The sequence below is a fragment of the Oryctolagus cuniculus genome, chromosome 1 (assembly GCF_964237555.1).
Source record: "Oryctolagus cuniculus chromosome 1, mOryCun1.1, whole genome shotgun sequence".
Lineage (NCBI taxonomy): Eukaryota > Metazoa > Chordata > Mammalia > Lagomorpha > Leporidae > Oryctolagus > Oryctolagus cuniculus.
Genome location: NC_091432.1, coordinates 31121237 through 31139077, shown reverse-complemented (window position 1 = coordinate 31139077; position 17841 = coordinate 31121237). Strand labels below are relative to the sequence as shown.

Genomic DNA, 17841 nt, shown 5'->3' with positions numbered 1-17841 from the left:
TTTTCATGTTTCTAGGAGCTACCACCCATGTAGCAAGTTGGTTCCATCTGCTGGATCCTTTTTTTTATTTTTTATTTTTATTTTTTGACAGGCAGAGTGGACAGCGAGAGAGAGAGACAGAGAGAAAGGTCTTCCTTTGCCATTGGTTCACCCTCCAATGGCCGCCGCGGCCGGCGCACCACACTGATCCGAAACCAGGAGCCAGCTGCTTCTCCTGGTCTCCCATGGGGAGTAGGGCCCAAGCACTTGGGCCATCCTCCATTGCACTCCCTGGCCACAGCAGAGAGCTGGCCTGGAAGAGGGGCAACCGGGAAAGAATCCGGCACCCCAACCAGGACTAGAACCTGGTGTGCCGGCGCCACAAGACGGAGGATTAGCCTAGTGAGCCCCGGCGCTGGCCTCCATCTGCTGGATCCTAACCAGAGTGTTAAATCCTATACCTTACCAGAATAAATAAACTCTCCCATAACTAGCCTTATGTTCCAGCTTTATTGATCAAGCCCCCTAGGAATTAATTCCCATGGAGTTTCCCCTGGTAATTAACCCTGGCACATACTAGGTATTGCAGCTTTTTGGTGGTGGTAGTGGGGTTCCTTTCCTCTCCTATGAGCCTAGCACAGCACAGGCTGGGTTATTTTGACCTAATCCTATTTTGTGTTTTCTTGATGGCAGAGGTGAAAGAGAAGTGCTGACAATTAATAGGGAGGGGAATTCACTTCTGTAGACTCAGAAAATTCAGAGAGCCTGGGAATTAAAGATTGTCAGGACCACTGATGCTGATTTCTCCATCGAATGTGTCAGGGTCTTATTCTTTCCCAGCAAGGACTTTGATCTTGTCATAACAGACTTGCGTTAGAGGAAGTTCAGCATTCTTTGATGCTCAGGTATTTTGATGATTGAAACCTAAGCCTGTTCTTCAGCTTTTCCTGCTCTCCAACTGAAGGAGATAAGAGTCTCTTGGCTCATAAGGAAGCCTTCTGGCTTTCACTCCTGGCTTTTAATTGCCTACTAATCACTCTCAGCCTTTTGTTATCTTTAACAGAGCAACAATCACAGTAGCATCCAATCCCACTGTCATTAGAGTAACAAGTTCCTTGCTAATTTTCCAAGGCCTGATTTATTGTGTGGGCTACTAGTGTGTTCCCTTCCGTGGTGCACTATTCCACCTCACCAACAGTGTAAAGGTTTTCTTTGTTTGTTTTGGCTTTGGTTTTTTTGTTTGCTCGTTTTTGTTCTGGGTTTTTTGTTTTGTTTTGTTTTGTTTTGTTTTTGAAGGGTAACAAATGGAAAGAGATCTTCCATCAGCTGGTTCACTTCCCAAATGCCTGCTACAGCTAGATCTGGGCCAGGCTGAAGTCAGGAGAATGGAACTCAGTCCAAGTCTCCCACAAGGACGACAGGGACCCAAATACTTGGGCCACCATCTGCTGCCTCCCAGGGTTGTGCATTAGCAGGAAGCTGAGTCAGAAGGACAGTAACCATAGCTAAAACCAGGTACTCCGATATGGGATGCAGTGACCCCAAGCCGTCAGTGTCTTAACCCCTCTGGCAAATACCCCCCACCATGAAACTTTGGACAATTGGACCATCAATTTGCACTTGGGGCTATTTATCCAACCTATTACTAGACGGGGTCCACAATACCAACTTGGTAGGAGATTCCACAACTCTTTATTGCTTAACTTAGACCAGTCTTGCTGCTCTCACACGCTGTGCTGAATTCCCCAGGAAGCAGACTGGGTTTATTTTGTAGGGTATTTATTAGGTGGTGTCCTTGGAATTGACATGTGTGGATAAGGTAACCAACTTGTCCCAGTTTTCCAGACACAGTCTTAATTTTAACACAGCAATTCCAGTATTCTGGGGATTCCCTCAGGCCTAGGAAAAGAGGGACAGTTGGTAATCCTATCTGTGGAATGAGAGAACAGATTTTCAGATTGAACAGAGGGAGAAGTCAAGCTGTAATGAAAGCCAGATGGCCTTAGCTAACCCACCCATGGAAAACTCGAACTACATGGCCTGTCAGACACATCCAGCATCTGCTTAAAGTGTTTTTACCTTTCTCTCACTGATGTGTCAGTTACTGGACCTGAGCTGCCCAGCAAAGGTCATTGCCTTGAGCAGGCAACTTTGCAGCCAAGAATTTCTCTGAATGGGGATGAAAGTTAAAGGCTGTCTGATGGCAGCATTCCTAGGAGATGGGACAAGACCTTCCATGAAATGGGATTCAGGTGGTGAATTCCTGTGTCCAATTTTGTGGAATGTGTTGAAATGAGATGGCAACATCTATTTGGGAGCTTGACAAACTCTACCATGGCATCTTCTTTAGATATGTTTCCTAGGGCTGCCCATTCTCTCCTCCGGTCATTCCATAACACATCAAAGAATCCAACCTTGGGACAAGTGTCTGGATTATATGGACCCATAAGAACCTGCTTATGCAGTGCTACGAGCTTGTTTCTCTTCATAAGTTGGATGAAAAGCTTTGCCATCTTTTTCTTTGAAGAAGCACAGTGCCAAGCCACACAGCGCTTCCAGGATGAAGCCCCAGCGCTGCTCCAGCCACTGTGCCCAGAGCCACCGCCTCCCCTGGGTCCTGCTGCTCTCTTGTGGTGCCTGGGACCGGGCTGGACTCAGGAGGTGAGGGAGGCGGCAGCAGCAGAGCCCCTCCGCACGAGGCCCTCCTCCAAGTCTGGGCTTAGTGTGAGGCCATCGATAGACGCCTCAAGTCGCTGGGCGTTCAGCACCGCTGCCATCTCTGGCTGCTGCATCATTATTCTTAATCATTTGCTTCTTTATAATTTTCGAGGTTGTGCTTCCTACTTTAGGTAGGTATTAGAGGATATTTGCTTCTGCAAGAGTCTATTGTCATCATATTTGAAAATATGATCCAGAGGCTGGCGTTGTGGCACAGCAGGTTAAGCCGCTGCCTGTGACACTGGTATCCCTTGAGTGCCGGTTTGAGATCCAGCTGCTCTGCTTCTGATCCAGCTTCCTGCTAATGCACCTGAGAAAGCTGCCTAAGATGGCCCAAGTGCTTGGGTCCCTGTCACCCATGTGGGAGGCCCAGATGCAGTTCAGGGCTCCTAGCTTTGTTTTGGTCCTGTCTGGATCCTTGTGGTCATTTGGAGAGTGAACCAGTAGATGGAAGATTTCTCCCTTTCTTTCTCTTTCAAATAACTAAACAAATGTTTAATTTTTTTAAATACGATCCAGGCCATGGCTTTCTTAATTACCCATTGTTTGATAGGAGTGGAAATGTCTTCTTAATGTCTTTACTCACACACATCCTAGACATCTTAACAGAGTGAAAATGAAGCTATAAAATCAGTCTTTTTTTCTTGCAATAAACAATGAGCTTCAGCAGATTTTCAGCCTTTTCGTGTTTCTACAATTTTCTCATTAATTACAAGAAATTTTGTGCTTTTCGCTTTAAAACACTGTACTGAGAAACATTACGAATGTACCTATACAACTTCCACAATATGCCAGTGTACCAACCTCACTTCCCTATTTACCAATTCTGTGTTGAAGTAATGTGCATAAAAGACTGTAGTCTCATTAATATTAATGTGAGTTAATCTTCCAGTGCACGCAATTGCATAGCATTTGACCATTAGGTATTGTGTTTGTTACAACTCTCTTATAAAAGAAATCACCTCAAAATAAGATTTTAAAAAAGAGCAAATTTGTTTATCCCCTCTGACTCAAAAGACTAAATGTTTACGCAAAGGCTGCTGCATCCAAGTGCTGAAATGATGTAGCTAGAACTCTTTATTTCTGTAGCCTGGCTTTACTTCAGGAAGCCTCTCTGTGTTGGTTTCATTCTCTTCAACCACTGGTAGGCTCTCTCAGGGAAGATGGCCCTGGCAGCTCTCCTGGAGTGAGGAGCCCAGTACTTGGAACAGTCTTGGTGGGTGGGGGAATGATGTGCCATGATTGGCTGGCCCAGAGTCACATGCTTATGCCTGTGGCCAGGGAGTGGACAGGACACAGTGACTAACAGTCATTCCACAGCCTCAGGGGGTATGGGCTGGGTCAGAAGAAGTCCAATGAATGGATGAAACTGAGTTGAAACCAATAAGGTGTTCTCATGATATGCAAACCAATACCTGAGTACTGAAGAAGTATTGATTATAAAAAAAAATAGCTGAAATTAGGAGAGAGAGGATCCTTTGGAAATGCCAACCACAAAATGAAAGTTAAATGATTCTGCTCATTGTCAGTGTAAAAATATTTTTAAAATGGTAACATCTTGGCCGGTGCCACGGCTCACTAGGCTAATCCTCAGCCTGCGGCGCAGGCACACCAGGTTATAGTCCTGGTTGAGGTGCCAGATTCTGTCCTGGCTGCTCCTCTTCCAGTCCAGCTCTCTGCTGTGGCCCCGGAGTGCAGTGGAGGATGGCCCAAGTGCTTGGGCCCTGCACCTGCACGGGAGACCAGGAGGAAGCACCTGGCTCCTGGCTTCGGATCGGTGCAGTGTACTGGCCGCAACATGCTGGCCATAGCAGCCACTTGGGGGGTGAACCAACGGTAAAGGAAGACCTTTCTCTCTCTCTCTCTCACTAACTCTGCCTATCAAAAAAAAAAAAAAATGATAAAACATTCTAAGAAAACATGAATGTCAAAAGAGAAAGTACACATCAAGCCAGAAAATTAAATAAAACAGATAATGTCTGATTAAAGAACAAAAAGAGAAATTTTTAAAAGAGACAAAACAAGGTAATAAGATAATGAATAAAACTTCCTAAATTAAGAATGAGTAAGCAGAAGAAATGAAAGAACAGAAAAACTATCAGGAAAACCTCGGTCCCAGGGTGTGAACACATTGAGAAAGATTGTGAGTGATAATGCATAAACGGGAAAAACTTCTGAAGAATATGTGAATAGCATTGAAGGATTGAAGATTAACAGCTAGAAGTAATAAAGACTTCTACTTAAAATCACACTTATTTGTAAGGTTGATGAGTCAGAATCATCATAAATGCTGAATGGGAATTCCTATGAAGTTACCCTGGGCAAGAATGATATACTTCAAAATACCAGCTCTCACAACACAGCAAGGTGATCTATTCTTTGTTTTTGTTTTTGTTTTTTTGAGCAAAGTCATTCTTGACTTGGAAGAGACACCAACAACGTGAAGAAAGAGTTCAACTTTGCTTTCTGGATTAGAAAAAAAAAGGAAAGTAAAAATCACATTAAGTTCTGAAATTCAGGGAAACAGAGGAAAGAAATCTTCTTGAGTATTTTTATAAAAGACACACATGCATTGCTGATATGACATTGGTTCATCAGAATGAGCTAATTCATTCTATTGTGTGATAAAATCACCAGTTAGAGATGCCTTAAATTAACTTAACGCAATAATGGCTAAAAAGCAAAGGAGATTTAAAGGGCAGGGTTATATCTGATATCCTATAAAAGGCTTTTAAATGCCTTTGGAAATGCCATTTAGGTGCAAGCCTTTTTGAGTTGAAAACAGTCAATACATTTCTGAGACAGAGCTTATCAGGATCCTCACACCCATGAAGAGCTACTAGGGCAAAATGGCAACAGCAGAAATGTGCAGCCTTCTCAGCTTAAGTTCTTTTTTAAAAATTGTTGAAGAAAGGGAAGAGCTGCTTCTTTGACAATAGTCTAACATGGTGATGTTAATCACCTCTATGACTATTATTAAAATTTGTATGCAATTTTATTAAAATATCAGAGATTCTGCCTTAAATTTGTTTAATGAATAAAACCAGATAAATTGACCTGGAAGTACCCTTGTGAATATTATCTTGAACGACTGAAAAATGCACAAATCAGCTGTACATTTGCTGAGAGAGATTTGTTTATCCAGGCTGGGCAAATGCCACAGAATTTAGAGCCAAAGGCCTAGGCCAAATGTCCAGCTCTACTGCTCACAGGTTCCAAGCAAGTTAGCCTTTCTGAGCCATGAGTGAGCAAGGCAGTGCAGAAATAGATTAGGACATGGCCCTTGCTCACCGGAAGCTTATATGCTTTTGCAAATGGGGGTGGCACTAAAATCACAGGATTGTTGAGAAGATGACTAAAGAGTGAAAGTGCTTGCTAAACTCTAAGATTGTATGCAATCGTTATTAAATACAGTTAATGTAAAGTGATTCACAGTTGGCTAATGGGGAAACTCATTAAAAGTTAAAGACATTCAGTAAAGAAATACCAGATAAGCTTTATTGGCTCAGCAAGACTTTATAATCCCATTCCTCTAAATGCCTTTTTTGAGATACAATATATTACTGATTTGTTCAGTTATAACCCTCCTCCCAATTCTATCTGAAACAAGGATAAGAATTTCTGAAGACTATTCCATTAACCACAAAGACCAATTATGTCTCATAATATAAATGTGAATACGACATTCCTTCTGCTCAGGCTCCATTCTCTCACAATGGAACTGGGAGAAGGAGGCGAAGTAGAGACTTTATTTTACTCCTCATTTCCATCTACTTTAGTAATGCTGAAAAGCCAAGGGCCGTTCATTCAACATTTATCAACATCTATGACTAATCTGATTCTTGGGAAAGGCGATATTGACTTGTAAGATTTACACTATCATTTCAGGGGTAGGTATGTATTTCTCATTCTAATACATTGTATTTCCTTTGTCTAGGGTTATTTTGCTTTTCTCTCAATTTTTACAAAGTGATGCAAGCCTAAATGAGCATAAGATCGCATATACATATACATTCTTTTCGTATTTTGAATATGGGAAAGCAGTGTTTCCTAACAGAAACATGAAACCACCCACTAAGAGAGAACAGATCTTACTATCTAGCGAGTTTCCATTACAGGAAATCTTAAAGTCTGCCAGAAGGGACTACACACCTAGGGCTATATCCCCTTTTCTTTACTTATATTGAAGAGCAATGGATGCAATTAAATCCGAATCCAGCAATGAACATTTGTGAAACCAATGGAAAGATCTGTGAATGATTTAGGAGACATTGTTCAAGCAGCTCATGATGGCTGGTGATGTCTTGATGAATACCCTCAAGAAAGAAAACAAAGTATGACCCCTTGAGGACCATAGAAAACATGGCTCACTGACTGAATCTGAATTAAATCCGCAACTCATATGTACAGTACCATACTTTATGTGTGACTTAAAGGATTTTTTTTTTTTACAGAATTTTGACTTTGGAGATTTCCACTTTCCTCAACTTTCAAACCTAAGGTGCAGCTCTACTTCACATGAAACAATTCTTTGATTTCATTGGCAAAGATGTTACCCTTATCACAATAATACTTAATAAGTACATAAACAAAAAGGTACTTACTAAAAGGATAAAAATTAATCATACAGTTGAATAATAAATGAAAACCCAAAGCATCTTCAACAATTGGTCCCCTAAGGCATGTTGGGAAATGTTAGGGCTATAAGGTCAAGAAGCTTCTTTGTGAGCACACTACAAATTCTGAGAGCCGGTAGTTAGCCTAGCAGCTAAGGCATTTACACACCACATCAGAGTACCTGGGTACAGTTCTCAGCTCTGGCTCCTGATTCCACCTTCCTGCTAATGCAGACCCCGGTGGCAGTGATGATGGCTGAAGTAATTGGGTTCCCCCACCCACAGAGGAGACCTAGATTGTACTCTAGTTCCTGTCTCTGGCCTTGGCTCAGCTCCAGCCATATGGGCACTGGAGAAAAAACCAGCTGATGGGACCTTTTTGTCTATTTCTGTCCCCCAATCTGTCTCTCTGCCCTTCAAATCAATAATTTACGAGGAAATTCTGTTAGTCCTAAGTCCCTAATACTTATAGTCAGAAGCCAAATATGCTATTAAGAGCATACTTATATCTATATATTGCAACCATAAAAGAATACTGTTTTGGTGATCATCATCCAAAACTTGATGATTCAGTGCTTCCAGATTGCAGATCAGTGAAATGGAAACCCAAATCTGTCTCTTGTAGTCCTGTCTTAAAGAACCTTAGTGGAAGGATTCTAACTGCCTCTTGAAAAGTGGCATCGATATTATTAATCCCCTTTCTGACCACCTGAACCAAAACTGCTGATGAGACAAAATTTTCTTCTTTAAAAGAGACAAATGTGAATACATTGAAATACAAAGTCAAACACTCCTTAAGATTCTGATTTTACCTTTCTGCCTATTTGGGACATTTCTGGGTATTGGGGGGAACTATTATTTTTGAAGCGTCTCAGAGGACAGCTTGTACCCAAGGACTTTTCAGAAACAAATGGCGATCTCTTGAAAATATTATGTTAATCAGGGCGCTACGGTGTAGTAGGTAAAGCTACCACCTGCGGTGCTGGCATCCCATATGTGCACTGGTTCGAGTCTCAGCTGCTCCACTTTGGATCCAGCTCTCTGCTATGGCCTGGGAAAGCAGTAGACGATGGCCCAAGTCCTTGAACCCCTGCACCTGCATGAGAGACCAGGAAGAAGCTCCTGGCTCCTGGCTTTGGATTGGCACAGCTCCAGCTGTTGCAGCCATCTGGGGAGTGAACCAGGAGATGGAAGACCTCTCTCTTCTCTCTCTCTCTGCCCTGCCTTCTGTCTGTGTAACTCTCACTTTCAAATAAACAAATAAATCTCAAAATAAAATTATGTTAATCCCTTATCCAACCTGAGAGTGAATGGCATGTCCTACACTTAATGAAATAAAAAGTGAGCTCTGCTGGATCTAGATCTCTTACCAGTTTAATCCTTCATTCATAACCTGCCTTTCCCTCTTACTTAAAAAAGTGGGAATAATTAAGAGAACAATAGTCACAAGGGCACTCGAAGAATGCCCGTTGCCCCTTTCACATTCACGAACCCCCAAGTACTAGGCCCTGAGAATTAACCCTCCCAGGCTGTCTCTGGGTTCACCTTTGGACCTCAGCTTCTAGCAATCACACAGGAGAGGTCATATTCTTAGTAGAATATTAGCTAGGGCACACAGACTTCGCTAGCTGTTTCCCCACCTCTAAACCAGCTTTCGTATTCCTTCCTGCATTCCCAGGGATGGAGAATCCCACAGTTAGAGATGTGCAACAGTAGTAGTAGCAGCAGGATAACCTAAATGATTTAACTGAAAGACATTTAGCTTGGGGGTAGCTAATTGAGAGGTTCTTAAGAAAGGAAGTTCATGTTTCTAGTGCATACCTACTATATGATAAATACTGTGTTAAGAGATATGTTTTTCTTTTTTTTAAAAAAAGATTTTTTTATTTTGTTTGAAAAACAGAGTTACAGAGAGAGAGAGAGAGAGAGATTGAGGAGATCATCCATCTGCTTATTCACCCGGCAAATGGCCACAGGGCCAGAGCTGGGCCAGACGGAAGCCAGGAGCTTCCTCTGAGTCTCCCACATGGGTACAGGGGCCCAAGGACTTAGGCCTCCCTCCCCGTTGCTTTCCCAGGCACATTAGCAGGGAGCTGGAGGACAGCATTTAAAGAGGGAAGACGACATGCAAACTGCCTGGACAAACTAGAGACTCTCGAGGGGGGTTACAGCAGAGGGAGTGAAGCGGGTAACCCAGCGCAGCACTAGGGGAGTGGTGGGGCAGACGATGTGGAGCTCTTATGCTGAGACAGGAAGCCAGGTTTTGAGCAGAGGAGTGATACTGGCTGACTTCACCTTAACAAGATGCAGGCTATTGGGACTCGTAGGATTTGCTGAGTAGTTGGTTGGTTGTGATGTTGCCAGCCACCATCAAGCATGACGCCAAGATTATCAGTCTGTGTGACTGGAAAGATGGAATTCCCATCAACTGAGTTGAGAAAGATTTTAGGAAACTGGAAATTCCACGTTGGACATATTAAGCTTAATATGTTTACTAGGCCTTCCTGCAGAGCTAGCAAAAAGCCAGACATGAGTGTTTGGAGACCAGGAAACATATTTCAGCTGCAGGTGTTAGTCTATGAGATGCCAGAGTGCAACTGGTGTTTAATCCATGAAATTAGAGAGCACCCAGAACGTGAGCAGAGAGAAGAAATTGAGGGCTGATGCCTGGGGATACCGCAGACTTTACAGAGCTGGCGAGGGACAGCAAAGGACTGGGCACGAGTGGTCAGGGTGTGGAAAGTCAAAGTGCAGTGCCCCAGAGGATGTGCTGAGACCGAGGTGGCCACCGAGGACTCATCCCTGTAGTCAGCATGTGGTCTTCTCTAGCGGCTATGATCCAGTTCCGGTCGAGTAGTGTGCATGGTGTGGATGAAAACCTGTTGGGAGGTAATTCCAGAATATGGGAAAAGAGGAATCAGAGAAAACACAGCAGCTCTTCTGGCAAACACTGAAGATGAAGGCAGAGAAATAAGGCAGTCTCCAGCAAGAAAGTGGGTTTGAGACTTTTAAGGTGGGAGATAGAACAGCCCATGTGTATGTGCTGCAGGGAAACATCTAGTGGAGGGAAGGAAACTGGTGATGTGAGAGGGGGAAGAAACTGCTGCGATGATGTCTTACAGAGCGAAGACCCAGTGCAGAAGTAGAGTACAGCCTCACGGGCCAGCGTGGACGATTCCTCTGTACTGCACAGCAGTGAAGCCTGTGAAGCGCTCTGGATGGCTTCTGGATTTTTTGCCCTTTTTTTTTTTTTTTTTTTTTTTCCCAGTGAATAGCAATCAAGGTCATCAGCCAAGAATGAGTACGCAGGGAGGTATTTGAAGTGGGAGAAGAGACAGTTTCCAGGAGGGTGGGAGAATGAATGGCCGAGAGGTATAAAGTTTCCAGGCAGCATTAAAGGCCCTGTTGATGCTAACATAGTTGTGTTTTTCTCCTGCCACGCCAAGGCTCAGAGTCAGAAGGGAGCTAGAATTGATTATGACTGAACGTTGGCTGAGTGCAACAGAATAAGAGAAGGGAAAAGATGTGTCAGGTTCAAGGAATTCACTCACTGCATCCCTAGCCCCAGAGGAAAGAGAGGAAATGAAAAGCACTTCCATGTCAGGGGAACGTGTGTCTTCAGGCATCAAAGCAAGAAAGCAAAAGCATCAAAGAAGCTGAGGATACAGGGAATTTGGTTACCCTTGGGAAGAGCTGTGCTGGTGGAGTGGTGAATGCAGGATCAGGAGCAAGTTGGAAAAAAAAAATCGGCAGAAAACAACTCTTTAAACATTTTGCTTTGGGACAGGCATTTGGCCTAGCAGTTAAGATTTCAGTTAAGATGGCTATGTCTCATATTCAGTACCTGGGTTTGATACCCAGCTCCAGACTGATTTCAGCTTCCAGTTAATGCAGACCCTAGGAGGCAGCAGGTGGTGGCTTAAGCAATTGTGTCCCTGACATCTATGTGGGAGACCTGGATTGAGTCCCAGGCTCTCAGCTTTGGCCTCAACATAACCCCAGCTCTTTCAGCCATTTGGGTAGTGAACCAGCAGATAGAAGCTCTCTTTCTGACAAATAGATTTTTTTAAAATAAGTAAGTGCAAACTTTGCTCTAAAGGTGCTGGAGTTAGGAGAGGGTGGAAGGCAAAGTGTGTGTCTTTTAAGATGGAAGATAATGGCCGGCGCTGTGGCTCACTAGGCTAATCCTCCACCTAGCGGCACCGGCACACCAGGTTCTAGTCCTGGTCGGGGCACCGCATTCTTTCCTGGTTGCCCCTCTTCCAGGCCAGCTCTCTGCTGTGGCCCGGGAAGGCAGTGGAGGATGGCCCAAGTGCTTGGGCCCTGCACCCCATGGGAGACCAGGAGAAGTACCTGGCTCCTGCCTTCGGAGGATCAGCGCAGTGCGCCGGTTGCAGCGCGCCAGCCGTGGTGGCCATTGGAGGGTGAACCAACAGCAAAAAAGAAGACCTTTCTCTCTGTCTCTCTCTCTCACTATCCACTCTGCCTGTCAAAAAAAAAAAAAAAAAAAAAAAAAGGAAGATATTACAGTATTTTTTGTACCAGTGGATAAGATCCACTTAAGAGACTAAAAATTATCTTGTGGTATCAACCACAAGAGAATCAGGATAAGTATGGGGATCCTTGCAGAAGCAAGACCCTTGAAAAGGTTGGAGGATGATGGAGCCAAGGCGTCATTGGAAAAACTGACCTTAGATCCAACACTAAGGGAAGTATCTGGCAAAGGGAGCTGCACAAGAAGAATTGGTGGAGGAGTAAATTCATTCTCCTTGGAAGGAATCTATGTATATCTTTGAACAGGAAGTGAGATGATCAACTGGGAATTGGTGGAGGGAAAATGCTGGAGATTGATCATAGAGAAAAAAGGGTGAGGGCAATAGCGATGAGGTTGGGAAAATGAATCTATAGGGAACTATGAAAGGTTTGTTTGACAGCATCAAGTGCCCACCTAAATCTCACATGGGATGAGTCAATTTGGCTGTGTAATGTTTTTTCACCATACAGATGCCAAGTAAGTGGCAATAACAAGGACTGAGGTTTTTGCCAGATGAGCATGACTGAGGAAGCAAGACATAAGGGGGTTAGAATGCTGGCAATGGCATGGTGTAAATACAGCCCCATGCAATCTATGCTTTGTATGTGAGGATGCATGGACACAAGAGGCATAATGGATAATGAAAAGTAGTAAGATCAAGGGACTCAAAGACTGGAAGAGGTTAGAGAACTGTTACAGTGGATATGGGGAACAGGGGATCAAAAGATAGAAGATGACAATGTGAGAGGTGGGAATATGAGATTAATATTTTGAAATGGTGCATGATTGATTTTTTTGTCCCAACTGAAAAAATGCATTCACCAAATAAACCTTAATGATCAAGTTGATGTTTCCTTTGGTTACATCAAAAAAGCACTTCCTGATTACATCACTGCCTTGGGTAGGATTTGTTTAGATAGTGAAAGTAAGTTAATATCATCTGACTTGAACTGCACAATTGACCCCAATATAAAATGAGGGCCCTATATCGTATTATAGGTTGAGTATCCCTTATCTGAAATGCTTGTGTATAAAGTTAATTGAAAACAGATCTTAGTAAAAAATAAGAATGGGAATGAGGAGGGAGAAGGGTGGGAGTGCAGTGGGAAGACACTATGTTCCTAAATTTGTATTTTTGAAATGCATGAAATTTGTATATTTTAAATAAAATGTTTCTGGGGGGAAAAAGAAAAATGCTTGGGAACAGAAGTGTTTTGGGATTTCAGATTTTAGGATATTTGCATATAATGCATAATGACATATAATGTATAATATTTGTACATAATTTATATAATGACATATCTTGGGGATGGCACCCATTTCTAAAATAAGAAATTCATTTTTTTTATCTTTTGGGGACCGGTTTATTTCACTAAGCATAATGGTCTCTGCTTTGTATCCATTTTTGTTGCAAAAGAAATTCTTCCTTATGTTTGAATAGTATTCCATTTTGTATACATATGCCACATTTTCTTTATCCCGTCATCAGTTGATGGACATCTGGGTTGATTCTGTATCTTAGCTATTCTGAACTGAGCTGCTATAAACAGCTCTCTCTCATACCCTGATTTCACTTCATTTGGGTAAATTTCCAGGAGTGAGATGGATGGGTCATATGGTGGATCTGTTTTCAGATTTGTGAGGAATCTCCATACTGTCTTCCATAAGATTATACTAGTTTACATGTCCACCAACAGTGTGTTAGGGTACCATTTTCTCTGCATCCTCACCAGAATGTTTTATTTTTTGATTTTTGGATGATAACCATTCTAACTGAGGTGAGGTAAAACCTCGTTATAGTTTTTTTGTTGTTGTTTCTGTTTTTGTTTTGTTTTTCTTTCTTTTTATTTTTCTTTCTCATACTAAGCATCAAACTCTTTACCCAGAATAGAGTTAATCCTCTGTATATAAAGTCAAATGAAAATAGATCTTAGTAAAAAACAGGACAAGGAACAGGAGAAAGAAGAGGGGTGGGAGAGTGGGTGGGAAGATGGATATGGTGTAAAGAATTACTATGTTCCTAATGTTGTATTTATGAAACGCATGCAAATAAATAAATAAATAATTCATTTATGTTTGATATATACTTTAGCCTGAAGGTAATACTATACAATATTTTTAACACATTAACACATTTAGTGCATTTTGAGTACTACCCTCCACATGATGTTTAATAGTATTTTCTACCTACGGTGTTATGTTGGTGCTCAAAACATTTTTTTCTTCTTTTAAAAGATTTATTTTTATTTATTTGAAAGATAGAGTTACAGAGAAAGAGAGAGATCTTCCATCAACTGGTTCACTCTGCTGGGCCAGACTGAAACCAGGAGCCTGGAACTCGCATCTGAGTCTCACACATGGGCTGCAGGGGCCCAACCACTTGAACTGTCTTCTGCTGCTTTCCCAGGCACATTAGCAGACAGCTGGATTGGAAGTAAAGTGGTTGGGACTTGAACTGGTGCTCACATGGGATGCTGGAGTCACAGACAGTAAGCTTAACTCACTGTACCACAAAGATGCTGTCCCCAGCTCAAAACATTTTGAATTTTTGAGAACTTTGGGTTTGAGATTTTTAGATTGTGGATGCTCAAGGAAAACACTAAGTTTATAGTGGAAATGTTGAAAACTGTTTTGACTTCAACACTGAGGGATACATTTGGCTGAAATGTTACACATAAATTTTATGTTCCAATATTAAAAAAAAAAGGAAATTTTTGGGCTGGCACTGTGGAGTAATGGGTAAAGCTGCCATCTTCAGTGCCAGCATCCCATGTGGGCACCAGTTCGAGTCCCAGCTGTTCCACTTCCGATCCAGCTCTCTGCTATGGCCTGGGAAAGCAGTGGAAGATGGCCCAGGTCCTTGAGCCCTTATACCTGCGTGGGAGACCTGGAGGAAGCTCCTGGCTCCTGGCTTTGGATTGGCACAGCTCCAGCCATTGTGGCCAATTGGAGTCACTTGGGGCAAAATAGATAGTTAAGAAGGAGAAGATACACGCTGGAGACAGAGCTGTGGGAAATTCATGAAGGGAAGCCCAGGAGGCCACCACAGACTGGGCAGGTCCGCACTGAAAGAGCAACTAATGCGAAGCAGCGGAGGTGTGGAGGAGGCTCAGAGGAGGCATGGACTGGGGTGGCTGGCACCAGCCCACAACATACCAAGTTAGTCAGGAAACAGCGAGACCACGGAGCAGTGAATAGCAGCAGAAGGGGGAACTTGATGAACTGCTTTTGAAGTTTCAAGCAGGAAAAAAAGAGAAAGTATAGAAAAGCAAACAGAGAGGTCAGGCACTCCCTGGCCCATCTCCATCGCTTTCCCCTCACTGTCCCCTGACCTGCAGCCGGCCGAGAGAAGCCATCTTGATTGTTTACAGTTAGCCTCCCAAGCACAGGCCCATCAATTGAGGGGGCTACCCAACCACAAGCCCACCCAGGAAGGAGGTCCACACATTTCAGAAGAATTTCTTCTCCACCATGCAAACCACACAACAAGGAGAAGTCCTGAACAATGAAAGCTCAAGCCCATTCCCTCAACCACTGAGAAGTAAGCCACGTCCCAGTAGGCAGGGTTAAGTGCACCGGAGCTAATATTGCTTCCACCACGATTGAGTAGGGCTCCAGTAGACAGCGCCCTGTGCTCCCACTTGCAATGCACAAAAACATAGCAGCTCGTAACAGCGAGAAATCTTACAAGAGAATCCTCACAGACAAAAAATTTACACAAATGCCAAAAAACAAAGGAAAAACTATAAATAAGAATAAGGAAGATACTATGAGCCCCTCCAAAGGAGCACAACAAGTCTTCAATAATAGAAGGTGAAGATGAAGAGATTGAGGATATGCCAGAACGGAATTCAGAAAATTAATTGTCAGATTACTTAGAAGTAATCAGAAGCAAATTCATGATCTAATTGAAAAGTGCCCCCAAGAAATTGAGATATTAAAGAGAAGTCAGAGGCCGGCGCTGCGGCTCAATAGGCTAATCCTCCGCCTAGCGGCGCCGGCACACCAGGTTCTAGCTCCGGTCAGGGCACCAGATTCTGTCCCGGTTGCCCCTCTTCCAGGCCAGCTCTCTGCTATGGCCCAGCAGTGCAGTGGAGGATGGCCCAAGTGCTTGGGCCCTGTACCTCATAGGAGACCAGGATAAGCACCTGGCTCCTGCCATCAGATCAGCATGGTGTGCTGGCCGCAGAGGCAATTGGAGGGTGAACCAACAGAAAAGGAAGACCTTTCTCTCTGTCTCTCTCTTTCACTGTCCACTCTGCCTGTTTAAAAAAAAAAAAAGTCAGAATGAAATACTAGAAATGAAGAATTCAATAGATCAAATAAAAAATGAAATGGAAAACCTTAATAACAGAATAGGTGAGATGGAAATAAGAATATCAGAACTAGAAGACAAATTTCTGGAAATATTACAGTCAGACCAAAAAAAGAAGAAATTAGAAAACTAACAAACACGGTTGGAGATCTACAAAATACTATCAAATGACCCAACGTACAGATCCTAGGAGTCCCAGAATGCGATGAAAGAGAGAAAGGATTAGAAGGCCTTATTAATGAAATAATAACAGAAAATGTCCCCAATCTAGAGAAAGAAAGAGACATCCAAGTACAGGAAGTACACAGAACTCCCAATGGACATGACCAGAAAAGGTCTTCACCATTACACATTGTAGTAAAACTCCCCACAGTAAAACATAAAGAGAAGATCTTAAAATCTGCACAAGAGAAATGCCAAATCACAACCAGAAAGAAACCAATTAGACTCACTCCAGACTTTTCATAAGAGACCCCATAGGCAAGGAGAGAATGACTAGATAGATATATTCCAAGTCTCAAGAGAAAAAAAATTGTCGACCCAGAATATTGCACCCTGAAAAGCTCTCATTTATGACTGCAGGAGAAATAAAGATCTTCCACAACAAACAGAAGCTGAAAGAATTTTTAACTACTCATCTAGCCTTACAAAAGGTGCTCAAGGATGTGCTACCCACAGAAACAGGAATGTCACTATGAAAGAAGATGAACACAGAAGATGACCCAATAAAAGCAAAAAGGAAACACAAAATATGAAATTAAGACTATTAACAGAAACATGGCAAAACAAAGTTGGTACTTAATAATAGTCACCCTGAATGTAAATGGTCTCAACTCACCAGTTAAAAGAAATCCTCCCAAATTCTTTCTATGCAGCCAGCATCACCTTAATTCCTAAATCCAGAAAAGATGCAACAGAGAAGGAGAACTACAGACCAATTTCCCTGTTGAACACAGACATAAAAATTCTCAACAAAATTCTGGCCAATCGAATCCAATTATCAGAAAGATAATCCACCCACAACAAATGAAATTTATCCCCAGTATGCAGGGATGGTTCAACATGTGCAAATCAATCAATGTGATACATCACATCAACAAACTGAAAAACAAAAACCATATGATTATCTCAATAGATGCAGATAAAGCATTTGTCAAAATATAATATTACCCTTTCATGATGAAAACTGTAAGCAAACTGGATATGGAAGGAACACTCCTCAACATAATCAAGGCAGTTTATGACAAACCCACAGCCAGCATCCTATTGAATGGGGAAAAGTTGGAAACATTCCCACTGAGATCCAGCACCAGAAAAGGATGCCCAATCTAACCACTGTTATTCAATACAGTCCTGGAAGTTTTAGCCAGAGCCATCAAGAAAAAGAAATCAAAGGGATTCAAACTGGGAAAGAGGAACTCAAACTATTCCTATCTACAGATGACTATTTATATATTTTCAAATATATATTTATATATATTAATAAAAAATAAATATCATATATTTATATGTATAAATATATAATACATATTATATTATATATAAAATAATTATATATATCATATATAAAATATATATACAATATATATAAGCATATATCTTATATATATGTACTTGCAGATGACTATATATATAGGGGATCCAAAAGACTCCACCAAGAGACTATTAGAACTCATAGA

The 17841-nt window shown here is 42.2% G+C and overlaps 1 pseudogene; it reads right to left on the bottom strand.

Moving 5' to 3' along the window:
• Positions 1–318: 318 nt before the first annotated feature.
• On the bottom strand, positions 319–17589 carry LOC127492425 (Golgi resident protein GCP60 pseudogene; annotated as a pseudogene).
• Between the last annotated feature and the right edge of the window lie 252 nt (positions 17590–17841).